General features: G+C 33.2%; 1 protein-coding gene across 1 annotated transcript in view; it reads left to right on the top strand.

The window, feature by feature from the left end:
* LOC137925170 (uncharacterized) overlaps positions 1-20,863 on the top strand; it is a 612,469-nt gene that overhangs the window by 206,989 nt on the left and 384,617 nt on the right. The gene's annotated exons all lie outside the window — the stretch shown is intronic.

Genomic DNA, 20,863 nt, shown 5'->3' with positions numbered 1-20,863 from the left:
ATTTGTAACATATACAAGATGATTAGTTCGTGTAACAGCTTTAATAATTGCTGTAAATCGAACCCCGGGTACCTTTCCTGACCTCTTTCACTACAACGCGATTGACCCAGCACCCGCACGGTGATTCTATAGCATGCTAAGACGTTAAGTGTTTTAGGAATCATCAATTATCTTTTAAAAAGGATAATAATTAACAAACACAAAATGCAATTGCATAGGCAGTTAGTTATCCGTAAAAATGTAATCATATGTTTCATTAATTGTACATAAACAAGTCGTTTTGTTTGATTCTCGTCAATTAAACTGTGTTAATATAGTCAAAAGGACAATAAGGAACAGTGATCCTCTTAATCACTACTTGGTCTAGCCATAAATAATGTTTTTTTGTTATTGCCCAAATGTAAAATATTTCTCATTCCTAAACATTTTTTTTCCTTTGCTCATCAAAATAACTATATAAGTGGATCGCTTATTTATGATCATTTCCCTTTTGAATTATCAGACTTATAGATCTTATAGACTGCAAGTCCTAAGTTATCTTTTAAAATACGCGACATGGTTCCTAGGTGCTATCTTCATCTTCCGAAATAAAATATTTTGCTTTTAGACAAAATTTTTCCGAATTCTTTCCTAACTGCTTTGATCGCCTCTTACGAAAACTACACACAGATCTTTTTCTGTTACAAACATGAGAAGAGCACGGTTTGTTGTTTGTTGTTTTTGAAAAACATTCTATTGGGCACTATACCTAATCATGTAATGCAATTACAGCGATTCTGTTGTCTTTATTACCCCTCTTTATTTTAATATCGTCTTATTTTTTTAATTTATACTTAATTTATTATTAATACTATTAAAATTATATTCATTCTTATTGCCACGCTGAGTATTTTAAAATGTTACAAAATAATTTACCTATCTCACCGCGACAATAAGAAAACACAATGAACCATCATACAGACAGATTCCAAATACAAAAGTAAGACTGTTTGTTTTTAATTATTACAGTATTTATAGCCAGACTAAGTTCTGACATCAAAACATACTGCGTAAATAAACAAGTAAATGTAATATAAATCGTTTTAAATATTATTATACGTATTTATCATGCAAAGAAAAATTCATGTACATATTTAGTTACCATTAAAAAAGTAAAAAGAGAAATCCCTACAATAAGAGAATATGCCTGTTTTCTTAAATTTCCTTTGTTTGATTTAAATGTAAATACTTAGAACTAGGTTAAAGATCCTACCACAGCAGTTAATGCTTAAAAAATAAACCTTTTTTTTTCTTGTCATAAATTGACGAGTAAAGTTAATTAATAAATAATTGTTTATTGTAAAACATCATTAATCTAAAAATAATATATGGAAGATGTCAGAATCTTGGGTTTTTACAAATTAGTTTTTTGTTTTATATTAACAACGTGAATAGGCTCTAACGTCTGAATTCCGCGCGTGTTACCACCTTTCGAATAATAAATCGGTAATTGTTTTCAGTTTAAAGTATTCCGTAAATTTAGTCCTCGCGGATAAGGGCGAAAAAATGCCTGAATAGGATTTGAAAATAGAACATCACATCGGATGGTTGGTTTTAGAATATTCGGAGTGAATGCGTTTGGGTTCAGGCATTTCTTTTGACCGCGTTCGTTCCGTACATTCCGTATTGTTTTGTAAAAATCTTTTTAATGTAATAATGTTAAAGTTTGCGGAATACCATTCTTCATTCCATACAATGTCTTTCATAATTTAAACGTCCTTACCTAAGTTTAGATCTTTTTTAACGATTGTCTCAGGAATATTAGGGAGAAAATTAGTGATAAATATTATCTGCTGTTATCTTGACGTCACACACACACGCTCTCACCTTTACACACTTACCCCCACACCATCAAACCCACACATATGTCGTTTTGGTCCATAAACGCCTACTGCCAGGCATAAGCTCCCCCCAAAGTCTATGGGGGGATATGCTATAATCGACACGCTTTGCAGGCGGGTTGGCGATTGTAGTGTGGTATTATGTTACGCAGAGGACACAACTGCCTATCCTACGGAAACTTGGTAGCGGCAATCCTATACAATTAGTGAACAAAGAGTGAAATATATATGACTATCCCGGCGATCAAACCCGTGACCTATGATCGTAAGCCTCAGTTCTCTACCACTCGACTATGACTGCTCGACTACCACCGACTATATTATTACCATATTACTAAATCATCAGAATGATTGGGTTTCGAAACTTATTTTTCGAGCGCCTACGTAAGTTTGATTTTATATCCGCAACTCATTGCTAATATAGATACTAACGAACATTATTTTGAATAAATAATAAACAATTGTCGATAATAATTAGCAAATATTAACATATATACTAGTAGAAAAATTCAGAAATATAAAAAGCAAAATAAAGCAAGTAAAGCACCCCTGGCTCGCACTACTGATCTGCTGAGAAAAGCCAATAAGAGGCTAGAAAGTTTATTTTTTTGTAATTTAACAATGTTTGATAAATACATTATTATATCAACCGTGTAAATGAGGCAACAAAATAAATTCCACTCTTTATATTAACTACGAGTATAAGCTCATAAATGCTACAATAAGGTTTATTTAATAATATTAGGAGACCTTTGAAGGTTTCGTTGAGTCCATAATTGCTTTACGAATAATAAAAAAATCTTAAGTTATGTTTAAACATAGAAAACAACACAAATAACAATTACAAAGAAGCGATGGCTTATTGTTAAAACGCAATATCTGACATAACAATAAACCCTATTTTGTTTAAAACAATAACCGACTATTACGTTTCGACCCCGTTCGCTAAAATTTATCGCAACATTTGCCATATTCTTCGTAAGTCGGGCGGGCCTAAAGGAAAAATACCCGAGCGTTTCGCGCATCCAAATGCTCCTTAAATAAAACGAGATTATCAAAGGCCTTTGCGAGACGACCGTATACAATAACCCTAATTTGGCTACCGGCCAGGCCCCGTCTCGCAGTCGTCCCGCGCCCGTCCCGCTCCAGTCCCGCGCCCGTGCCGTGTGCCGTTTAGATTGTATCGTTAGGTCGCCGGAATTAAATTCAGTGCCGCGACGGGAGCGAGATTAACTGCGTAATGTTTGCGAAAATGTACGCCCACCGGGGAATGCAGTTAGATAAATGGAGGCGTATGAAAATTAAAAGTAAATCGTGCCTTATGTTCAACAGTCGGACATATGGATCTACTCGACCTCTTTATTATAGTCCTAACTAAAGTTTGCTTTGTTAAAAGCGTTGTATGTCGTCCAGCCAACGACGCTAACGTTCGTAGTGACCTTTAGTGGTAATTTATGCTACGAAAGCCCGGCTAACGGATAAGTCAAGATGGCCGCTGAGATCTATAGTAAAGACGACACAAGGAAAACGCAACCCAGGACGATCATCCACAAGGTGGACTATTTCGTTATGATCATCGGAACACGCTGATTGCAGGCCACTTTTAATGGGTTCAGTAAGAAATTAACGAGGGAATACCCATATTCTGCAGTAAATAACCTATTACTGAATTGATGATAATAATTAATGGAAAACTACCGAAATAGTTCCAGACTGAAGATGTAACGGTTAATCTCTGAATCACATCCATTTTGATTGAATAACAAAAAACTCACGAAACAATCAGTAAATTATTTTTTTTTATTATAAATCTTAATTCATATATTCGACCCACAGAAAGATTGATGATATTAGGCGATAAAAACTCACCCATAGATATAATTAACTCACAAAGTCGCTCATCTTATGAAACCTAATTCCATACAACACAAGCACAACACGTTATAATAATTTGGTACGTAACGAAGGATATTGTATGTTAATTTTTTTTATACCGACGAGTAATAGATGAGCTTTTTTATGAGCGGACACGAGACATCAAGGCACTTCCGTTTGCATGGGGAAAAATATATTTTTAATTTCAAATTATAAGACAATTTATTCACATAATTTTGTGACGATAATTATTGGTTATAAAAATCAAATAAGTAAACATGTAAAAATGTCAAATTAGGCATCATCATCGTTACCATAGGATGTCCAAAGCTGGGCATAGGTAGACTCTGTGTTTGGCACTAATCGGTGTAACATAACTCCTGAAGATGCCCCGTGGAGGGGTGAAACACGTGTTGAGTGATTTGACGGTGGCGTTTGTGTAATTCGCATTGTTTGCCGCATACGCATTTATCAGCGGGCTGGCGGGCGGTGCACTTTGTTGCATGACTACCACTGCATGTGCGGAAGTGGCTAAATATCGGTCCTTTTCTTACTGGACATAGGTCTCCAACATAGATCAGAGTTAGGTATATAGTTTTGAAATTAAAAATACTCCGATAATTAGTATTATCCCTTTAGGTATGACAGTCTTGTGTTTTAATACAACAGTGGTCTTTGTCATAATTCATTTATTCGTAAGATATCTACTACCGGACAGGTCTTTCCTATACATTTCCAACAGGCTGGTAGCGGGCTGAATCCATTGACTTTTGACGAAATTAATAACGTTATCTGTTCTGCAACGCGCTATGATGCCTGCTCACTTCCACAATAGTACTCGCGTATCATAGGTTTTTTTTACTAATTCTAATTTGTATCGCTTGTGTTTTTTTACAATATTTATTTTTCGCTTAAAATAAACGCAGACAGTTGGGAGAGGGTTGCCGCTATTTGATACGGATCTTTCTTCTCCCAGCTGCGGGGCACGACAGCATTCTATATTTTTTTACAATTTTTCTTACACAATTTTCTCTTATGGGTAAATACAGCTAAAATTTATACATATTAACAATACAACTTGGAATACTCAATTATATATTAGTTGGTACATTATTTTATTTCAAGTCGCTGCCCAAGCGCTACAGATCGTAGACGTGTCATAGGTAGTTTGAGCAGTGGTGGTCCAGCAGTAGAGGACTTAGACCTGCGATCGTAAGTCGCGGGTTCAATTTCTGAGATACAATCTTATGTAATTCACATTTGGTATTAACTATATATTACCACTGCTCACAAATAAGTTTCTAGAGGATGGACAGCAGCATCTTCTGCCTACTGTAATTCCACACTCATCACCAACCCCCCTGCCAAGCATGGCGAATATTGTTTATCCCCTCATAGGTAAGCCAATGCCTTGCAGTAGGCGTCTTTATCTAAAACTATTATAAATTTACCTAGTAAACCGGAAGGTTGTTTAATGCTTAAAGGTTTTCTAAACAATTTAAATAACTGATTCATAGCTTGTTTTGAATAAGCTTTGTTTTAATTATAATAAATAATATATATTTTTATTAATTTCCTTGTTTATCGTCGTATATGTTATGTAACACAAAATTTTAATTTCAATATTTTAAACATTTCAATAATAATACTATTTAATATCCAAACATTTTGTGCGGTTTTATTAAAAAAAAAAAAAAACTAGGTTTGGAAAAATAGAAATGATAAGCAGACGGGATCATATCTACATAAATGGTCATAGCCGAGCTTTTTATTTTAGGTGGTTTATTTTTTTATTTTAGGTGGTGAAGAAATACCCTGATACCTAGCAGACATGTAATAGTACATGTGACCAAGAAATAAAAAAATCTGTAATTTCTTAATTTCTTCTTCAAAAACATAACAAATCCTTCATGGGCCTGTGTTAAAGGACATCTAATAAAAATTTACGAGATATATTGGAATTCTTTTTCTATGATATATTTAGATTTAAAACGAATAGTATGTTATTAAATAAATCTTATTATAGCATTCTAGATTTTTTGTTGATCGTCATGTGTGAAACTTTCTTTGTTGTCATAATGTGCACATGAAAAGGTGTTGAATTTTATTTAATAGATCCTTTATTTAGTTTCTAGCCGGCTCTTCTTATCGGATCAGATTTCCGAGCCGATGGTAGCTTACTACTTATAATGTCAATATAATCTACGATTCCAAAGCGCATATCAATGCTTACTTGAAATAAAGATGTTTAGAATTTTAAACAACTCAATGACTTAAATATTATTATTTTCCAGAGAAAACTCTTCTCATTATAACCTTTAGAAATAAGTATATCGAGGCAAGGATAATGTAAAAAGTTTTGTTTCAACTTCTGCAAATAAGAAGCATTTTTGAATTATTCTTAGCTGTTTTATGCTTTACGAAGAAAATATACTATCCAAACGAAACTCTCAAGGAATCATATTATTTCTCGCATCTGTAATACAAAATATATCTGTTTTATTAAATACGAATGACATTGCAAAGAATAAGCATTGCTTTTGCCAAAATATCGCGAACTTTGATAACGATTGCTGCAACCTTATTCCTATTGGAATTAGTGCTAATATGGAATGCTTATAGCGCGGTTGGAGATGTATTTAAGTTGGAAATACCATGTGATATTCACTCGAGAAATCGATCGATCAACGTCCGCGCGACTCAAGCAAACGCTCCATCAAACGGTGGCTCCCAACAGGTGATGTTAATGTAATAGCGGGCTGGATATGTTAAATTATATCTGTTATGAAGGTATGAGTCACTTCCACTCAATTCCCGCATAACGCGATCTCGTTTATCATAGTGGTATCTATCATTTCGCTCTATTTCACTTGATGCGAAATAAATAAATACACTCGGCTGCTGCATCTTGAATGATCCTTTATTCTAATTATTTACATTACTTTAAATTTAATACTTCTTTCAGAGATCTATATAGAAACGAAAGAAACTGAAACCATAACGAGAAAGAGCAGTGGTAGAGAGGTAGCCATAAAGGACTGCGACTAGCGACCGAAGAGTCGCGAGTTTGGTTCCCGGGGTAGTATCTTACATAATTCACACTTTCTGCATTAATTATATAAGATGCCTCTGGTCTCTACTTTCCAGATAATGATCATTACCTTCCTTTGCGTACCGTAATATCACACTGCCAACCCCAACCCGCCTATCAAGCGTGGCGATTATGATAAACTCCCCCATATATATCTTTGGAGTAGGCTTACGTCTAACAGTGTGCTATTGTATGGTATTATAGTACGCAGAGGAGAAGGATCTTCTAGAAAATTTTTTGTGAACAGTGACAATCTCATATAATTAATGCACGAAGTGTGAATTATATGTATGATTGTCTATGAGGAATCGAACACGCGACCTACGAACCTAAGTCTCAGTCGTCTACCGCTCCGCCACCATTACTCAATGTAAAATCTACTTATGTGTAACATAAATCTATATTTTAATTCTAACATAAATAAAATAGAAGGATATATACATGTAATATAAATTGATAAAATTCCTTATGTTATCACGTACATATATATAATATAATATGCAATTATTGTGATCGTTCCGCTACTTTGCTTTTTAATATTTTTTTAATTAATAAAAAATATCACAATATCATTTGAAGGATAATTCTTTTGACAGTAAACCAAAATAGAATATATATTTATAAGTCTTTTATAGATGTGTTTGTCATCGTGACACATGTACTCTTGTTTTCTTAACGAATAAAATTATTAATATTTGAAATAAAATAAATACATTTAAAAAACTTTTAAGTTAAACGGTTTTTTGATACCCATATTGTGGTGGTTGTGGAAAAATATGTGCCTAGTCCGCCATATTGGAACGGCGTCCATATTGAATTTTAAATTTTGACATAATCATCGTGTTATGCTAGTGTAGCCCTTTCATTTGATACCCATATTGAGGGGGTTAAGGAAAAATACGTAATCCGCCATTTTGTGGCCATCTTAGGTTTATAATGTTATTGATTTTATTATATTGTATAGTCATCTAAATTAAATGTGTGTACCAAATTTCAGGTCAATCTGACCACGGGAAGGTGCTTAAATTTCAATTTCTAATTTTGATCCAAATAAATTCCGTACGGGTCGAACTATACAACACCGTTTAAAAACTGTTCGTTATGAAAAAAAATGTTGTCTAAAACACATAAACTTGGTCGAATTTGAAAGCGGATATTTCTTTGTACACCTCCAATCGTCATATAGATATTATTTGTCGTTTAGCAGACCCTCTCTCTCGGTTGGTAATGGTGGACAAAGCCACCGGTTTCCCGAAAGTATTAAATGACGTGTAGCGACGACATCAAAATACGTCAAATTTCAATCGACCCGCTCACAGCTGCGACCGGCCCCTTGATAAATATTCAGAGGGCTCGTTGAGATGCGTCGGAGGGCCCGAAACGGATTTTTGATTTGGTGACAGGACGGGCTCCGCACTTATTGTGTGCGCGAGTTAAAAACTTTTTATTCCACATGGGTCAGTTCAGTTATTATTTGTTACAAAACGCTGAATACTTTTTTTACGGACCAATTGTTCCCATATTTTGTACCGTTATGTCACTGGCCAGTCACAATTCAATAAAAAAACATATTTATAAGTTATCATTTTAATTATTGATTTAATATTTTTATTATTAACCACAATTATTTAGAGGTCTGTAATAATATGAATATATTTTGATTTTAATACTTTGTTGGAAAAGTTATGTTTTTATTACATCCTTCTATCCTTTTAGCGTCATATGTTTAACATTCAAGGAGGTTTTTATTCACTATTGTCCTCTCAATCTATTTATTTTAATATCTTCATAAGAACTTTTCTCGTGATATAAAAAAGCCGAATTAGTAGACTTCATATAAGTTTATAATTTAGCCACATTCAGTAATTAATTTTTATTTATTTAAATTGCTGTATCTAAATATTACATGCTAGTAGTTATATTTATTCCTGCTTAATGACAGATGCAATGCTATATAATTAATACACAAAATGTGAATTATAAGTTTACATCCCGAAAATCGAATCCGTGACCCACGTTTGCATGTTTCATTCTTCGACCGTTGGTCTCCCGTTTCTTATCTGTGTATCTCATATTTATTAATATACTAATTTGTACACGAAATATTAGCCTCACTTTAAAAACACTATGTCATATGATATGCGGGTGCCGATTGGTGGATAAAATCTATAAATGATTATGTCTATAAAAAGGACAGACATTGACTCTTTTTTCAATGGCCTCGTTTTTGGGGCCCTTCGTTCAACTCCTATCACGGGCGGTCAGGGTCTTTATTTACACAATGATATATATATTTTTTTAATTTTTAACTAATCTTTCATCCTTCTCAATGTCTTTCATTCTTTCCTTCAATTTTCTTCACAATATCTTTTATTCCTTTCCATTTTTTCCTTCCATACCTCACCTCACATCCTTCGCTTTCCCACCAGGGAACTATAATCTTACATATATCATTTTTATTTCTTTATTCTTTAGCTTTCATACGTTTGTTTGTCAAATAATTTATTCTTTATTCTTGTTCGTTACTTTACTATTTATATCGCACTTAATTTACATTTTTAAAATCCCAACTATTTTAATAGATTTTTTGTTTATTATTTTTATTATTCTTGTTCTTTTTAATTTATTTATTGTTTTCCTTATAACCCTTTTGCAGAAGTCCACAAAAATCTGCCGAGACGATCACTCTTTATGTGCGTGAAAGAACAAGCTATTTACGATTAATAAATTGAAGTTATCATCTGTAATACAAAAAATACCGTTTATATATGAAAAACTATATCGGTTACACTGTCTGATGATATAAAAAATGAATTAAATATTAAAACGTATTACGTTTATTTTAAGTTGTTTGAAAACTGCACGGGAAAACTCGACCAAATAAATAATGTATATGTTAAAGGCAGAAATAGATTTACGTCCGACAAGTGAGTGGGAAGTGAAAGCTCATTTGCACTCAGCAACGATTAATTTTAACAGCTAATTGAGTGCCTGCGTTAAATGCAAATCTATTGCGACTAAAAGGTTCGCTACGTCACTGTGATTGTTTTGTACAGCATTATGTTTAGGCCATAATGCTTCATACGCTTCCTCTAGATGACGTGTTTTATTTTATACAAGGAACGCTAATCTCTGATCACACAATTCTCTGTTGAAGTTTTAGTTGTTAGCCCGAGGGCTTTTACAGCTTCATCGAAGCTGAGTTCACGGAGCGGAAGGGTCTGTGAACTTAAAAACAAAAAAAGCTGGTCAGGTGCGTACCAGTTGAATGAAGACTTCGCATGTAGCAAAACGCTCTACCATAGTAGAGCTGTGTATTGTTTGTGTTGGTGTTGTGTATATGCGACTTGGGACGGCAGCGTGGACCACAGGCGAGACAAGGAAGGATCCGAATCCACCCTTGTTTGGCCCACGCTATTTACGGTTAGAGAGCGGGCGGCCGCATTCTAAAATCAGGTGTTGTGGTGTGGTGAGTAGAGTTTGGTTCTGTTGTTTTTAACTTGGTAACCTGTGCAGAGTATCGCAGGTGCAGTGGTTGCTAGATAGAAGTTTTACTGAAGTTTCTTGCGCCATTTCTACTAACGCTTTCTGACGCGGTCGTAGTGTTATTAACAAGTCAATAGCAACAAGTTAAAGTTCGCCCCTCTCGGAGGCCCTTGTGTCGAAATTTTAAGCTGGTATTATCGACGAGAGACATTGCAGGAGGAACCTTTTGGGGGACCTTGAACCTAATCTTAGCATGGAGCGTCTGTCAAAACAATCTTATCGCCTGATATGACGAATAAAATCCAGCCTTCATACGTTAACAATTTACATCTTGTATATCCTGGTTTTCAAGTCGAGACGAATTTGTAAAAATCACTGGTAGATAAATTAAATTGCGGTCAGTTCCTAAGTTATATTAAACAGTTACGTAATATTTTGAAGCTAATAGCTTCTGTGTTTGAAGGCCGTTCACCTGATACTAAGTAATTTATCCATTATTGAATAAAGAATCACAAAATCCTTAACAGCACCTGCATATGTCAAATTAAGATATAGTAGTTGTATCATTATCCAAGTAATCGAACTAGCATCGCGTCCTACAAACTGAAGAGCAGTTATAATGGAGATTGTCGTTTATAACTACAGTTAGAAACGGCTATGGACTCCACCCATATAGTTTTTTGCAAGACATGATCAACCGTCAGTTGGTACCTGTAATAGGTCTATTTATCAGCAAGCTATGTTAAAACAAAAAAAATATGAGTCATATGAATGAAGCACTGTGATAGTTATTCTTATCATTAAGCAAGGCGATGTTAAATTAAATTTATATACTTCGTAGTACGTCATTACCATTGAAAAATTGGTCGATGTAGTTAATTTAAAAACACATAGGCAAGGGAAGCCTAGCTCTACGATAGGTAAAACCATTTAAATATATGAAATTTTAGCGTTCCACAATTATATACGTTTTCAAAAGGTGTGCTAAAAGGTATTATGTTTAACAGAAAAGTTATTTATTGAAAACATAAACGAATGTGACGAACGTGTATTCAATCTAAATCTCCTCTGATCTAATATACTTATCTTTATAATTCTTTATAATTAGGAGACACAATTTCACGGTTATTCCTTTAGGTGCTAGTTAAAACTGACCGTTGTTTTGTTTTTTTTTTTTTTTTATTTAGATTGATAAAAGTTCGTTGTTTCGGATATTGAAATACTTGGACAAATTTTCAAAACCAAAAACAATCTATCAAAGAGACGCATTAGGCTCGCAGGCCTCAGGGTGGGTCTCTTGAAAGTACTTGTAGTAAGTAAGAAAAGGATAAATATTTAGCCACTTCCGCACATGCAGTGGTAGTCGTTCCACAAAGTGCACCGCCCGCCAGTATGCGGCAAACAATGCAAATTACAACACAACTGCCACCGTTAATTCACTCAACACATGTTTCACCCTTCCACGGAGCATATTCAGGAGTTATGTTACACCGATTAGTGCCAAACACAGAGTTCGGTAACTAGACGAGAGTCCTTTTCTTACTTGGAATGGACTTCCGCAAGGTAACGCCTGATTCCATTAAATACTTGTAGTATATGCCCCAGGAATTGGTGAAGAAAGTGCTTGTCAGCCTTTTCACGAGTTCAATCTCCAGTGCCAATTGGAAATCTATGAGTAAGTGTCATGTCCGTCAGTGGAAGTCCTAAATGATGACGATGATGAATCTCTTTATTTTATTAATAAAGAATTGCCTGCGTACTATTTTAATTTAATGCTCTTTATTGTACGCGTTACAAAAGAAATACTATTTAATTACTGAAAAAAGGTTTCACAATGAGCATTCCTATCACCCAAAGCAATTTAAGACAGCAATAGTATGGAAATAGAGAGACAAGTTGTATATAGTCGATACTTTTATACATATATTTTAACCATCATATTCGGTAATAAGCGCCCACTAGGTCTCTCCCAAATACCGCCACGATCTTCCGCTGCCCGCATTCAGCTCTTTCTACATAAATTTTATTAAATGTCATGATAATAAAATTTATATGCATTTGTGCTCTTCAACGCAACATTTGAATGAATAAATTTTACTTGACCGATGTTTTCTCTAGCTGTTAAAACTGAAATAATAATGCTAGCTCACTAATAATAGACGTTGAGAACAATCTAGAATGTTCTTAATATGATCAGTAATAGTCATTACTGAAAATTATGCTGAGAATCTAGGATCTTAGCCAGTAAAAACCGAAATGAATCTTACAGTTACATAATGATCTTAAAACATGTATCTCGCTTTCGGCTACTTCCCCGGCGCTCTTGCCTGCTAACGTAATGACTGTAGCTAATAAATATTCAGATTGTAAATCCTTAGCGGCCCCCATCTAGTATTCAAATTAACTACGGATTGTATAACGACGCAGTCGCGAGCGCTGGGATATGGGCTGGCGTCTTGATGCATGACCGGCGAGAAACGTTTATTTTTAAATGCCTAACAAACTACTTTTCGAACATCGCTGTTGGGATGTCAACATTATTTTGTTTCCGTTTTTGAGCCATCACTGAACCGTCGTAGGCATCCTGTTTTACTTCTATTTCTATTAGTTTTTTTATTAATCGTAAAATTCTGGAAATAATAAATAATCTTCTCATTTCTGTAAAATTATTCTCTTATAAAATTTAATATTTTAATTTGACATCATGTTGAAGTTTTATAATTTGTTTGGATTGAAATTACTCACTGCCATTATAATGAACTAAAAGGACTCTCTGTAAAAAGTTGTATTATTCCCACAAAATGTACGTCCACTGGTGGCAAAAAAATTCACATATGATCATAGGCTATGTTAGTTATTAAAGATGAAAAATAAAACACGTTTCTTCAATATAGGAATTTTCAAGAGAGCTCTTATTGACTGTCAACTTATTATCTTATTTTTTTTTAATTTTGACTATAATCTGCTTCGCAAGTTGTTATAGTTGTGTAGAAGAAGAATGAAGAAACTTTACAGCAACACATCTTTTAATTAAGTTTAACACATATTTACATATATTATTAAATTTAAAACCCAAAGTAATATACTTTGAACACATTCGATAATCGCGAATCGTGTTATGTATATATTATAGTGAACTTATGCTTCCAAAATAATCGAAAAACCAAACATCTAAAACTGAAGTTTTCTTTTTTCTCGTGGTTATAGACGCTCAGAGTAACGTACAGGCCTCTCCTAAAGATATCTATAGGGGGATATAACATATCATAATCGTCACGCTTGGAAGGCGAGTTGGCGATCGCAGTGTGGAACTCATCCTTTAAAAACTTGTTTCTCAGTAGAAGCAATCCTATATAATTATATTGCTCCTAGTGAGAATTACATAAAATTGCATCTCGGGAATCTAACCTGCAACCTACCATCGAAAGTCTGTCTTCTGTCGTTGGGTTACCACAGTTGATTTTTATTAATATCTAAATCGATCCTTTATTATTGCATAGAAATATATCATACATTTACGTATAAATTGTTATCTATCGTAGTTCTGATGAAGAATAAGTATCCATACGTATTTATTAAATCAGTTTACCTTAACAGAGCGGTATAAATTTCGTGTCATCGAAACTAATTTATGATAACAAATAATGTTCTGAATACTTCTCGTTCGAACGGCCACTTTCAAAGTCGTTCAAGCCAAAAAAACTTTAATCCGATACAAAGTATTGTTACAATACATAGCTTAACAGACTTATGGAAAGGGTACTCTTAAAAATATAATTGGTTGGTGTGGGAGTTTTTGTTATTCTGATATCTGTGTTTAAAAATAACCTTTTTGCGATAGCTGATTTTGTTCAGCGATTGACAGATGCATTTTGAGAGTTTCATTATTCTCGGCATCAATCTCTGGCGACATTGAAATATACAGGTATACATAAACACGCATGCACAAGTTCCTAACTAAATTGTACTAAAAAATAAAAACTACATTTGTACATTTTTTGTTATATTATTTACAATATAATTAATTTGTTTTTGTACGAATAAGTGTTTTAAAGGTAGAAATATATTTATTTTCATAGTTATATAAACAGTTAATGTGTTCATATATATATTAATCGAAAATAATTTAAGGTTATAGATGTGGAGGCGGCATCAAAAAGGATAAATAAAATATAATCTTCGTAATATCTACCTGCGTACAATCAGTCCATGTATGGGGGAATTTCAATACATAAGTGCTTTCCATTATTAGCCTACACTTTATCTATGAAAAACGCTTATGTTTAGAATGCATACGGCTGAAGTGATGCTGTGACTTCAATTTTAGGTAAAAATGCATCTGTTACCGATCTCTCCATATACCACGGTTATTATCTCTTCATGTCATTTTATTGTTTATTTATAAAGGATAATATTATTAAATGATACGCAGCCAGTAATGATCGATCTTTCGCAAGGAACAGTCTCGCGATTGATCAAGCTTTCCATTCCAGACTGGATTAGAATAATACATTCCTATAAACGTGAACGCCTTTCTCATCACCATATAGTTGCATACTTACTTAATGACATAAAACAAATCATTATTCTCCACGTAAGTATTAACCCCGGACCTTCGCTACGAGGCTGATTCAGAATTGAGGAGATCCACAAAAGAACTTAGGCCACCGATATTGCTCAAAGAATTAGTAGTCTGACGTGGCAGTGGAAGGGGAATATCGCCTGTGCAACTAATGACAATTGAGTCAGAAAGGTTGTAGATAGGCGACCACGAGCTGGTAGACGTGGCGTGGGTATGTCTTCTACTAGGTGGTGGTCATAGCTAAGGTCGCCAGAAGTCGTGGACGCTGGATGATCATCATTGTGATGTTTAAGTGAGGCCTATGCCTTGCAGTTGGCGTTTACTGGTGGATATGATGATGATGGTTGTGGTGGTTCTCTATGTAGAAAGTTTCATTTTAACTTTTAGTTAACTTCGACTCTTAACCTTTGGCGTGATTTTAATTTCGCGTGCGGTAAAGTTGCGCGATTCCACCGCGTCCAATATTATTTTAAAATTAAATACAGTTGTGCCCTATGAGTCTGAAGTTTGACAACGGCGAGCATTAAAACCGTGTATCGTCTGCGTAAAAGTTAAAATTGTCTGTTTACAGTCGAAGTAGCTTTTAGTTTTTCAGTCTGGTTGGTTTGCGATTTATACACACATTTAGCTGCTGTCTTTGCTAACAAAGCGCTGTTTCACTTAGTTGTTGTTAAATTGAACGTGTATCCTAAGTTAATTTGTTTCTGTTTACATATTTCGTTGCGCTTATTTATTTTGCTTTGTAATTATTTTAAACAATGCTAACTTGGTTATTGTAGTTTTCTTTCCTTATTAAAGATTAATGTGGATGTTTGATAATATAAAATTAGTAATTATTTCATGAAGCAGTGGTAGCCTCGCGAACTGAGACTTGCGATTGTAGGTCGCGAGTTCTATTCCCGGGACTCAATCTTATGTAATTCATATTTTGTAATTTAATTATATATAATTTCCATTGCTCACTGCACACTCCGACTGCCCGCCTGCCAAGCGAGGCGATTATGGTATAACCCCCCATAGATATCTTTGAGGGAGGCCTGTGCCTTAGTGGGCGTATATGGACTGAAATAATGAATTTTGACACTTTCCTGTACACAGTGCAGTTATATGAAACACTCCCATGTAATATTCTGAATTATCATGTCATCGATTTAGAAATTTATTTCATAACATCCTATTATAGCAGTAAAATTGTTTTATTCATAATAGCATTTTTGAATAAATTGTTATACTCATTTATATATATATATATATATATATATATATATATATATATATCAATATAGTTTATTAGTTCTCGGTATAGATGTCTGTGATATATATATATATATATATATATATATATATATATATATATATATATATATATATATATATATATATATATATATATTGAAAGTTATTTTTATTAATAAGATGACGTTTATTTTATATCTTTTTAAATTTAAATTTTTTATGTTCAAATTCTTCCATGGTTATTTTATCTAGGGATACGGCTATGAAATAAATCAACGTACGAATAGACCACTCCTGGGTTACCACTGCTCGAAAAGAAATGTTTAACTTTTTATTTTTTTTATTTTTGTCAACTTTTATTGTTTTTATATATCGAAATGTGGTTAAGAATAGTTTGTCGCACCTGATCTGTTTAATCGATTTTCAGCTTTGGAGATGTAACACAAATGAAATGTCGAATTTACAGGAAAAGCAAAATGTTATTCAATATGCCGTTTCTAGTCGCATCCCGGTCGTTGTACATGTTGGGGAACGTAATTTATCTTCTCTAATCTAGGTTGACTGGATAACTCCCCGGCCAAAGTTTCAGCGGTGAGCTAAGCCCGAGTTTCGTTGCTTTGTTTACAGAAGTAATTAAAGGAATTAGAAATTTGGCCACTTTTCAAAACTTTATGCATTCTCTTCGAGTGCGATTTGACTAATCTTATTCTTTGGTGCATGCTACCCTTGCGGAATTTTAATATGTTCTTCTACTCTTATAAGATAAAACAACTTACAACTATAATGATCACAGTGTAGTCTGTATGCTACCCTCTTACTCAGTATCTAACCCCCTTCTATACATTGATTAAAAGAACGTAAAGAATTTAAAAAAGTAAAATTTATAGTTCATTTGCTGTGTATCAATGTAATAAAACATTCTGTACAAAAAAGTAAAATTTAAGTTATTTATTGTGCAAAATGCATTACCAGAAGTCTACAAATTAATGTAACATCAGAGTGACCGCGTTTCACATGATGATTGGAAATAGGTGTGAAACTTTTAAAGCTTTTACACTTAAAAACCAATCAGGCTGTATAACTATTATCGATATATAGAACTAATTCATTACTGTACCCGCTAAACCTTAAATTATAATTAATCATAATTAATGCATACGAGGAATTTGCATTAAATCGAACTCCATACATATTCATGGATCTATTATTTTGTGTATACATGTATAAACATATCATAAGCGCAGTAGGGTATTAGCTTAATAGCGTTATCACAGCTGATGACGTCCATTTGGAAACTGATGCTTTAATATACAATTCTTGGCGTAGGAACGTAAATGAATATGCAATGCAAATGATGTCGGCCACCTAATAACGGATTAAACTTATAGAAATGCGATTAGACGCTAATTGAACCGGACTGGCCGGTAAGAAAAAAAGAAACGAAAAAATTAGACGAGCACCTTGCGTGGCTTGACTCTTAAAGATACGGCGACGACGTTGGCAGCAGTTTAAAAAAAAGTTCATTCGTTTTTTCAAAACAGTTCTATTATTCCAATTTTAAATTTACTTTTGTATACATATCGTTACTTATACAAATAAGTAAAACTTAGGTTTCTGTTCGTAATATTTAAATAACGATTTTTTACTCTATGTATATGAATACATGTACCAAAATATATTTTTATTAATTTTTGTCTATGTGTATATCTATTTGTTCGGGTTAATCTCTGAAATGGTTGGACCGATTTTAACGGGACTTATACTGGCAGGTAGCTGGTGTAATAAACAGATGGTATATGAATGGGCGACTTTGGCTACTTTTAATTTTAAAAATGTATTAACGAAAAAAAAGTAAATATTAGTTTATCTAGGTTTTTTTTTGTATATTTCATATTTTTATTGTCAATATCTACGGGGACGAAGTCGCGGGCACTATCTAATATATAAAATTCTCGTGTCACGGTGTTCGAGCTTGAACTCCTCCGAAACAGCTTGACCGATTTTTACCAAATTTTATATTCGTATTCAGCAGGTCTGAGAATCGGCTACTATCTATTTTCCATATCCCGAATTTTTATTTTTTTATTTAATTATCATACAGCATACAAAAATACATACAACCCTAAATTTTTACCCTTCTACGATAAACCGTTATTTTTTATTTGTTAATTAATTTTTTTTTTGCAAAACAACGTTTGCGGGATCAGCTAGTATTATATAAATTTTGTCTCTTTTGTTCTAATTGATCGAAGTTATAAAAATCCAACAAATAGCTTTATATTGACATTTATTTTTTATGTATTACAAAATATGTTTCGTTAGACTTTGTAACATAGCCTTTTTTATAATCAAATTTCTCCTTTCAAAGTTCGACAGAGAACTTTGTTTAACGACAATATTTTTTTCGGTTTTTTGTATTTATAATATTTCTTTTATACGTGAATGCTTACATGCTGATAAATACTCGTTAATGCTTTACAATATTTGTATATATTCTTATTTACGTATCATCTATTTCACTTACATTTATATTTTACTTATATTTGACGCTTAATATGTTTGTCTTATATAAATGTAACTTGGCGTTACATTAATTTCGTGTAATGGTAACAAAATACGCGAATTATGAATTTTAATATACATAATTCTTATTTATTTTAAAGTTGGCTTGATAAAATGTCCACTATATCGGAATTTATAAACAAATAATTATATCATTGCTAGCGAATTGTATATGCCAGTCGTGACCAAACTGCGGTTCGCAAGCCGCATGCGGCTCTTTGAACGATTATTTTTGCCTCCGATTGATAGTCGAATTATTTCAATATTTAAATTTATATAACCTATGTCAGCTCTTGGGTAATCGAAACAAATTTCTTGTGTGCATAATAATTATATATATTCCACCATAAAATTAGTGAAATCCAAACACCGATCATAACTAACTAACCGGCGTCTTAAGTATTATTAGGAATTATGTCATCTACTTGTGCCATTACGTATAACTGATATACACATATTTTGTATTTTTGTCATATAATTACAATAAATGTAATTTTTGTAACAATAAACATTTGTTTGCGTGTTTATGCCTATTCAATTGCGGCACGAGAAAATTTTCAAACTTCGAATAATGGTTCGAAATATCATTGCGCTTGGCCACCCCTGGTATATGTTATCAATGTACTTCGTTGTATTTTTATTTATTTATTTTAAAGTTCAAATATATTTCCAAACATCATCTCATTAATGATAAACTTATTTGTAGTATACCTATCAATAATCATAGCATTATTTAGTATTACGTATAGTTCTTAATTATGTAAGAGTTATAAAATTTATTACATTAAACAATATTTCAATGAATGAGTCAAAGCTCGGTTTGGTTATTCATCGCATTTAATTTAAGTATTTAATAAAATTATTAGTGTTAAGTATATACTTAATATACTCAACTCACACACACAAAATACAAATTCCACTCATACTCTTCATTTCAGCCCATAGACGCCCACTGCAAGACATAGGCTCTCTCACAAAGATGTCTATGGGGGGATATACCATAATTGCCAACTGGGTAAGCAGGTCGGCGATCTCTGTGTGATATTATGGTAGGCAAAGTATGCTGCTGCCCATAATCTTTAAACTACTTTGAAAGTTACGGCAATCCTATAATTAGTTAAATTAATGCACAAAGCGCATCGCGACCTACGAGCAAATCTCAGTTCTCTACCGCTAGATTACTCTTGCTTGTACACTCATTATACTCCATTCTGTTTAGTTTTTTTATTGATTATTGTAGTAAGTTAGTTTTAGTAATAAATGTTAATATACCAATTACGAAATATACATTGTATTACGTAGTCGACGTATTGTAACTTTTAATGTTTACGTTTTGTTACGTATGACATATCAGCTGTGAAGGACCTCGTATAAATAAACAAATAAGTAACTTAAATGCAAATCAGACTTACTTAGCCTGATATACGTACTAAGACTATATACGATGTTTATAGCTGATAATGTTAATATTTGAAGGGGTGAATATATGGTAGATTGCTATAAATTAATGTATGTACAAGGAGTATCCGTTTCCAAAAACCGACTGTTTCAGAAAAAAAAATAACGTATTGATAATATAGTGAAAGAACCGATTAAAAAAGCTGATATTAACATTAATTATTGTTAGCTATCTGTCACAGTAGATCTGCTAGAAGAAGTTATTGGCTTGTTGCAATAGAAAAAAAATTTAAGTAAAATATTTCAGAACGGACTTTATACAGGTTGATTGGAAATTATTATAAAGTTGACTGGTAAAGAATGCCTATAAATCATTAAGTCCTCCATTACTGTTGTAAATAAGATAAATAAATAAATAGAGGCGTTATGGCTTTTAGAAATACAAGCTATTAACATGTGTACTGCCTTTTAAATATAACCGTCAATTTGAACCCATTTGTGATAACGCATATATGTGTTATATTTTGTTAAAGGTAAATATTCGTTAATGAACAACTGTCTCGTATCCAGATGTTTCCCCATTGCACTTGGAGTGCGTAGCAAGCAAGTATTGCAATTTGTAACCTTAAAACAAATATTTTTACTCCTGTATAACATTATTGTTATTGTATAACGAACCTTATTGTAAAGGTGTTAAAGATTTACGATGACAAAACCAAAGGTCCTTTCGCTTTACGCACAGAAAAAAAAAGG

Source organism: Battus philenor, unplaced genomic scaffold, assembly GCF_028537555.1.
Source record: "Battus philenor isolate CCGP_79_NKW_IND1 unplaced genomic scaffold, ilBatPhil1.0.hap1 SCAF_26, whole genome shotgun sequence".
Lineage (NCBI taxonomy): Eukaryota > Metazoa > Arthropoda > Insecta > Lepidoptera > Papilionidae > Battus > Battus philenor.
The sequence above is the reverse complement of the archived record's forward strand: the minus strand, read 5'-3'. Positions and strand labels throughout refer to the sequence as shown.